Source organism: Rhagoletis pomonella, unplaced genomic scaffold (assembly GCF_013731165.1).
Source record: "Rhagoletis pomonella isolate Grant_MI unplaced genomic scaffold, Rhpom_1.0 Rhpom_scaffold_00005, whole genome shotgun sequence".
Lineage (NCBI taxonomy): Eukaryota > Metazoa > Arthropoda > Insecta > Diptera > Tephritidae > Rhagoletis > Rhagoletis pomonella.
This window is the reverse complement of record NW_023458559.1, coordinates 65,910,814-65,917,420: the sequence shown is the minus strand read 5'-3', so window position 1 is coordinate 65,917,420 and position 6,607 is coordinate 65,910,814. Positions and strand designations below refer to the sequence as shown.

Genomic DNA, 6,607 nt, shown 5'->3' with positions numbered 1-6,607 from the left:
GACTTATAAATTCTCTCAATATCATAAAAATTCAAAAGAAAATATTTTGCGGACAAACTGCATATATATTTGGGTTTCCTTAGCCAATTACTTTTCATTCCGACTAGCCAAAGTGCAAACTTTTCAAATCGAAAAAATTTGGTCGGAATCGAAATCAAGAACACCAATGCATTTCGATTCCGAAACATTTGAACGGAATCGAAATGCAGAACAGGGCTGTATATTTGGTCCATAGTTTCGTGAGTATATTGATTGCTTCATGTGTTTAGAATTTTTTTTTTTTTTGCTTTTGTCGCACGGTGTTATCAATTGTTGTTTGCCTAATAAAACTGGTTCTTCAATTTGGAAATTTTTGTTAGTTGATAATTTTTTGCTTCAAATAATATTTTTGAAACAAACTTTTCTCTTATTTCCACATTTTTGTATGATGTTTTTCTTAATAAATTAGTTTGCAATTTTGGATAATTAATATTCTCCTTTGTTTAGTAAACAGTATTTACGCTTATGAAATCAGGTCTTCAAAATTTGTTTTTAATACGGGCCAATCCATGTCAAATTGTCTAATGGTTGGAATGGACCATTTTTGATTTGGATGAATTTTGGCCACCAGAGTTTTTCTTTTATTATAAAAAGAAGTTCTGCCAAAGGAAGACAACAAATTTCAAGGTTATTAAAATTTTTTGATTTTACATTTTCCGCTGTTTTGCAATTTTATTTTTTGAATATCTCAATAACTATTATAAAATATAAAAATATCAAAAAATTAAAAAATTACGGAATTCCTCGTAAGAGGAAAAACTTATAAACATTTTTATTATTTTAAAATTAGATTTTCTTAGATTTATTGATAATCAATTTCGTTAACTTAATAAGTTCAATTTCTTTCTCCTCTCTTTCAGATAATCTAAATAAAAACGGCACATTCTATCTTTCACAAATATCAGATCAATATCTTGAACACCACGGAAGATAACGGAATAAAGCAGACACCTTCTTTAATTGTGGTGAGTATTTATGAGCAATAAGATGTGTAAGAAAAAAATAATATACAAAACATATACTAATTAGAAAAGAAATGAGGATCTTACACGTCACTTTCGCGTTTAATTAAAATTGAAAAAAAACACGCAGCCGTCTAAAAAACCGGCAAGGCATGTGGGCAAACGTGCAGCCGCAGAAACAAATTTCAAACCATAAATCAGCGTGACATTAATGAGGCAAAACATAAGGCATAGCACAAATTAATACGTATATACTTACATAATTACATGTCAATGCAAGTACATAGGTGTGGTAAAACATGTACTCAAGTAAAAAAGCGACTAAAAATATATACAGAAGTTATACTTCAATGTATAACCTAAAATTAAAAACATTATTAACTGAAAATTTAAAAAAATCTTTAGTTACAAGCTTTGCCTTTCAGAATGCAATACATGATAATTCACATCTCTAACAATTCGAACCCAACAGGTGAAAAATTTAAGAATATGGGCATTTTCTTAGAGAAGATGTTTTGACGTTAAGTCGATTGTTACTGTACTTCGACAAAGAAATTTGACCACAACTATAAAGAGCAATCATTAAGAGAAACACAGCACCAAATTTATAAAACGGCATTTAAGAATATATATATAATAAAAAAAAAATAAATATTCGCAAATAAAAAAAAATTGTACTCCTTGCGTAGTGCGAGTTGACTGCCAATTTAGTTAATTATACGTAAAAATTGCGGCGAGCTATGAATGACAACCAAACTGACGATTGAATGGGTGCTGATGGAGACAAATCCGGTCTAGGGAGGAGGCTAAGGCTGGGGCTTAGTTGCAGAATGACATATACATACATACATAAATGCGCGTTGGGTAAGCAAAAGAATGAGCACGAATGCGAATTCGAATTGTATCTTGCAGATATGTACATTAAACCGATCACTAATTGTACAATGTACGAGTATGTACTCGGGAAGTATGTACTGATGTATGTATGTATGTACAGACAACTGAATGTGGCACCACTAATGTTCGCGAAAAGTGAGATACCAGAGACAAAAATAAATAAATCAAATATTGTGATTGTATAGTAGTATACATGAATCTTTGTACATACATTTGCGTTTTTTTTTGCAATTTAATATATGTAGGTATTCTCGTGCTAACTCAATGTGCAGATATTGTCTATAAATAAAAGTAGTTAACGAAATAGAATATAAATAATTTTACATACACGAGCATGAATGTTTAGGTGTTTATATACATATGTATATATCCGCACCCTCTAGGAACCCTACAAAGCAAACCCGAACTAGTGAATCAAACTTCTAGTTCAGTATTAGTTCTTTATCGCCAAAAAGGAACCAGGCTTATATGGGGCAATCAGAGCTGTAGCCAGGATTTTTTCGGAGGGTGGTTCTGACAAAAAAAAATTTTATTCTCACTGTTATTTCAACATTGTATTATTAAAAGAAAAATACTGATAAAAATAAAATATTTCACATGAACAGGGTTGAAATTTTTAAGTCAATATTAGTGGCATTGTGCTACTATGTTAGCACGGCCGAGTACTCATAGTCAACTTATGTACAGTAGTCGAAAAAATTATAGCCGCACCAAATTTTGACAATGACTAGTGTTAAAATATTATTCTTGTTATTATTTAATTTTGGTTAGTCTTTTTATAGTTCATTCCTTAACAACATCCGTATGAATACAAGTTTACAGGCAGTGTTACACGATTGGGTATTTGCCGAAATTTTGTACCAATTGTGTGAATACCCAGTCACAAATAATAATTTGTTGAAATTTTTCAATAGAAATTGTCCCATTTTTTTATTTTGTACCAATAGCCGAATATAAAAATGCATAAATCTGTACAAATGTACCAATCGAGTGACACTGCCTTAAAAATTTATGCAATTAAACAAAAAATATATATACAAATTCCAAAAATGTGCGTAAAACTTCCAAGTTTTTTAATTTTTTCTGAGTATGCGGTTTTTTATCCCATTGAATTCTAGTAGAATAAAGTACAAATTTCAAACGGCTAAAAATTACGGTTGATTTTTCAGAATTCAAAAAAAAAAGTTCGAAAGTTATACGAAAGTTTGTTGAAGTTTTTTTATATTGCACAAAGTTGGAAACTTGGTTTTTCGCGGGTTTTGTTAAAGAATGAAATATATTTTTATAAAAAAAAATAACCAAAAATAAATAACAACAAAAATAATACGTTCAAACTTGGCAAAAAGTAGTTCGGCTATAATTTTTTGACCACTGTATGTATTTTTTTATATATTTAATTGGACATGCACATTGTACATAAAGAAAGGACATACATAACAAAATTAAAAAATAATGTTGTCTTTGTTTCCTTTTTTCAAAGCTCATTTTGCGTTTTTTTTTTCAAGTTTTTAGTTCCTTAAAATCCTAACCCTGGTTATTAGCATCTTATTATCGGGGACGCTATATTTCGGGGGGCCTTGTGTAGCAACTAGATCCTCCCTAGCTCAAAAGCAGCAAACTGTAGTCCTTTCGCAAAACTATTTTATTTTACTTTTTTAAGACAACATACCGCTTGCAAAGTCTGATTAAGTCTAAGGAGACTTAGCTTGGTATGGTTTGGAGGCGTCTACCATTTTTAGGCCATTTTAGAGGTCTGGTTGGACACAAAATTACTTTGTTCTTAAATTCTTCGTTTTTTTTTTCTTCATAAAAATAGCATATAATGAACTTTGGCAAAAAAATTTAAATTGCTTTTTCGGTTATTGCAACCAGGGAAATGGGTATCTTCGCTCAACCACAGTAAAAATATACATATGCTAAAACCATTTAAAAGATTCATTGCATTCTGTTCTCAGGCCATTTTACAGGTCAATGTAATTTTTTATTCAGCGAGTTTACTTTTCCTGAATTGTCCATCTCAAAAGCTTTAAATGCTGTTATTTCGATATCTGTTCTCGTTCTGGAGATATTAGATTTTTTTACAAAACAAGTTCGCAGCAACGATAGCGCCACGAAGTTTAAAAACCTTAGGGACTTCAATAGACTAAAAACAATCAAGCGAGGTTTGCCTAGAAACCTCTTTCTAGTCCAACCATGTGCTGTGTAATTAGAGGAGTGATGTTCTACTGTTTATTACGCTTCGGCAAGTGTTATGATTCACTTCTATTCCAATAGCTTCTGCACCTAAGGCTCAGTGTCCTACATGAACAGTAGCGAGTAGTGACGAGTCTTTACTGTCAAGTTTGGCTAAAATTGAAGTCCATTCTAAAGAGTTTGGGGACCAGAAAATTCCGCACATTTTGCGGTATAGTCGGTTATTCCGCTTGGAATTAGTTATCATTAGGCAGTGTTTAGAAATACGACGGTTGATGGTTGTCAGTGACATAAAAACATCTTTTTCCTCCCGAAACCTGCTCCGTATGGGACTAGCTCTTAACCATTTCATTGAACAAAATGGGGGAAAAAGTCTCCAGAACGTTTTGGCAAAGAACAAAACGGGAACAAAAGTCTAAGGAACTTTCTCTTGAAGAACAATTTGGGAACTAGAAACTCAGGAGCTTTCTGGCAGGGAATGAAATGGGGAACAAATCTTCTACGAACTATTAGCGAAGAAAGGAAGCGAGAACATAATTTTTCTCATCCAGTCATCTCTATTGGTTTGAAATGTTTGAATATTTAAATTATTCAAAAAAGTACTGAAACATATCGTTGCAAATAAAATCAACGAAAGGCTTAAGATGCGAATTTTTCTTGCGCATAAAATGAAAAAAATGTTCCATAAATGGGCAGTTCACCCTAACGATAAACGATGGATGGAATGGAATTTGAAATGGTCCAGACTTCCTCTGGGTTAGAATCAATAGTCGTGGGTCTAACTGGAACGATTTTTCATCCCAACTCGTTACTTTAGTTTTATTTTGTTCTCATTGTAAACGTTCCCGAAAGTTTCGTTCTCTTTCTGTCCCTCTAAAGAACGTTCCCGAGAGATTGTTCGCATTTTGTTCTTTACGAAAACATTCCCGATCCTTTAATTTTCATTTCGTTCCGTTTCAAACTGCTCTCAGTACTTTTGTTGCCATTTGGCTCTTTTGTGGGAATGTTCTTGACATTACATTATGTTCTCGTGTAGAATTAAACCAAAATTTTTCGCTTTGATATTCATTCAGAAGGTGCTTATCTCAGCCAAGTTACGGCTTAAATGGAATGAAATCTTCGGGACTGGGGAGATTGGAATGCATAACTAGACAAGATTTGTGCTTTTAAGCTCTCACCCCATAAATTGTTCTATACCGAAAAAATATACCCCCATCTTTTTATTTTCAAATCAAAAAATATTTAGAGGTCGCTGCAAGCGCTCAAAGTTGTCCATGTATTTTATATGGGGAAAAAACAAGTTTTCATAGAAATGGTATGGAATTTTTGAAAATCAATTTTTTTCGATCGGAAAACTTCGTTTCTCTTCACTTCTTCACAAGTAGATATTGCCACAATAAATTTCAAACATCAGTTTCATAAAAACAATTAGAAGCTTACTTATACTGCCAACAATAGCCTCGCTGAAGCTTTTTGAGAACACTTAGACCTCGCTTTGGTTTAAACGAACACAGTCCCACAAAAAGATATTACAATTTAAGCGTCTAGAAACAGAATTAAAAAATAGTTAGTTTTTCTTTCGAGCTTCAAAAATCTTACTTAAAATCTTACATTTATGGTGGGTTTTTGAGGTTAGACAGAAACACCGAGTAAGTTTTTGATTTCTGATCTCAAGTTTGAAATCCAGTGAGCCAAAATCCACTTGAATTAACTAGTCTCGTGTCGAAGACCAACAAAAATTTTTGCGAGCTGAGTAATCAACAACAAACCTACGGTGGATACAAAGACTACAAAAATTAAAAACAACAATATTATTGTTAAAACTTTTCTTGAGGATGATATAAAGCGGTACAGAAGAAAATCTCAGAGCTATAAAATGGCTGGAAATAAAACGCAAAGTAATTGCCAAAAACAAGGGGAATGAATACTAGCTAACGAACAGCTGGAGGTAACAAAAAATGTGTACAAAAAATTAAAAATAAATTAAGTCATCAAAAAAACCACAAATCAAAGACAAAGAATAAAGAAATAAAAGATAGCTAACAAAAAAAAATTGCAAATAATTTTTGTTTGTGTAAACTTTCGCGAATTTTGCTACCACATCTTCCCCACAAAACGCACCGCGCTCCAAGTTTTTTGTATATAGTACGCCCGAGAAGCGCTGGCACTGTAGCGCGGCTGGCACCACTATAAACAAATTTTCATTAACAATACATTTGTATAAAAGTATGTATGAGTGCGCGCCCGTCCGCTTACCGCCAATTGTCAGCCACCAACCGTTGCGACGCGTTAGCGCAATTCGCAACGCATTCGCATTCGCATTATGCCTTTTGAAGAGTTCATGACTCATTTCAGTTTTATGGCGAAAATTATTTTATATATAGATACTTATGTACACTTTGGCATGTAAAAATGAATTTATGTATGTATGTATGTATTTATTTTGGTATATATGTAGGTATGTATGTTTGTATATGTTTCTGCCTTTTCATTGTTTGCGATTTTTGCACATTTAT

General features: G+C 32.6%; 1 long non-coding RNA gene across 1 annotated transcript in view; it reads left to right on the top strand.

Moving 5' to 3' along the window:
• The window catches only part of LOC118739376, a 50,638-nt gene that overhangs the window by 13,885 nt on the left and 30,146 nt on the right, over positions 1–6,607 (top strand). The window contains exon 2 of the long non-coding RNA XR_004993009.1: positions 900–1,004. This is a non-coding gene — a long non-coding RNA (uncharacterized LOC118739376). The remainder of the gene's footprint in view (positions 1–899; positions 1,005–6,607) is intronic.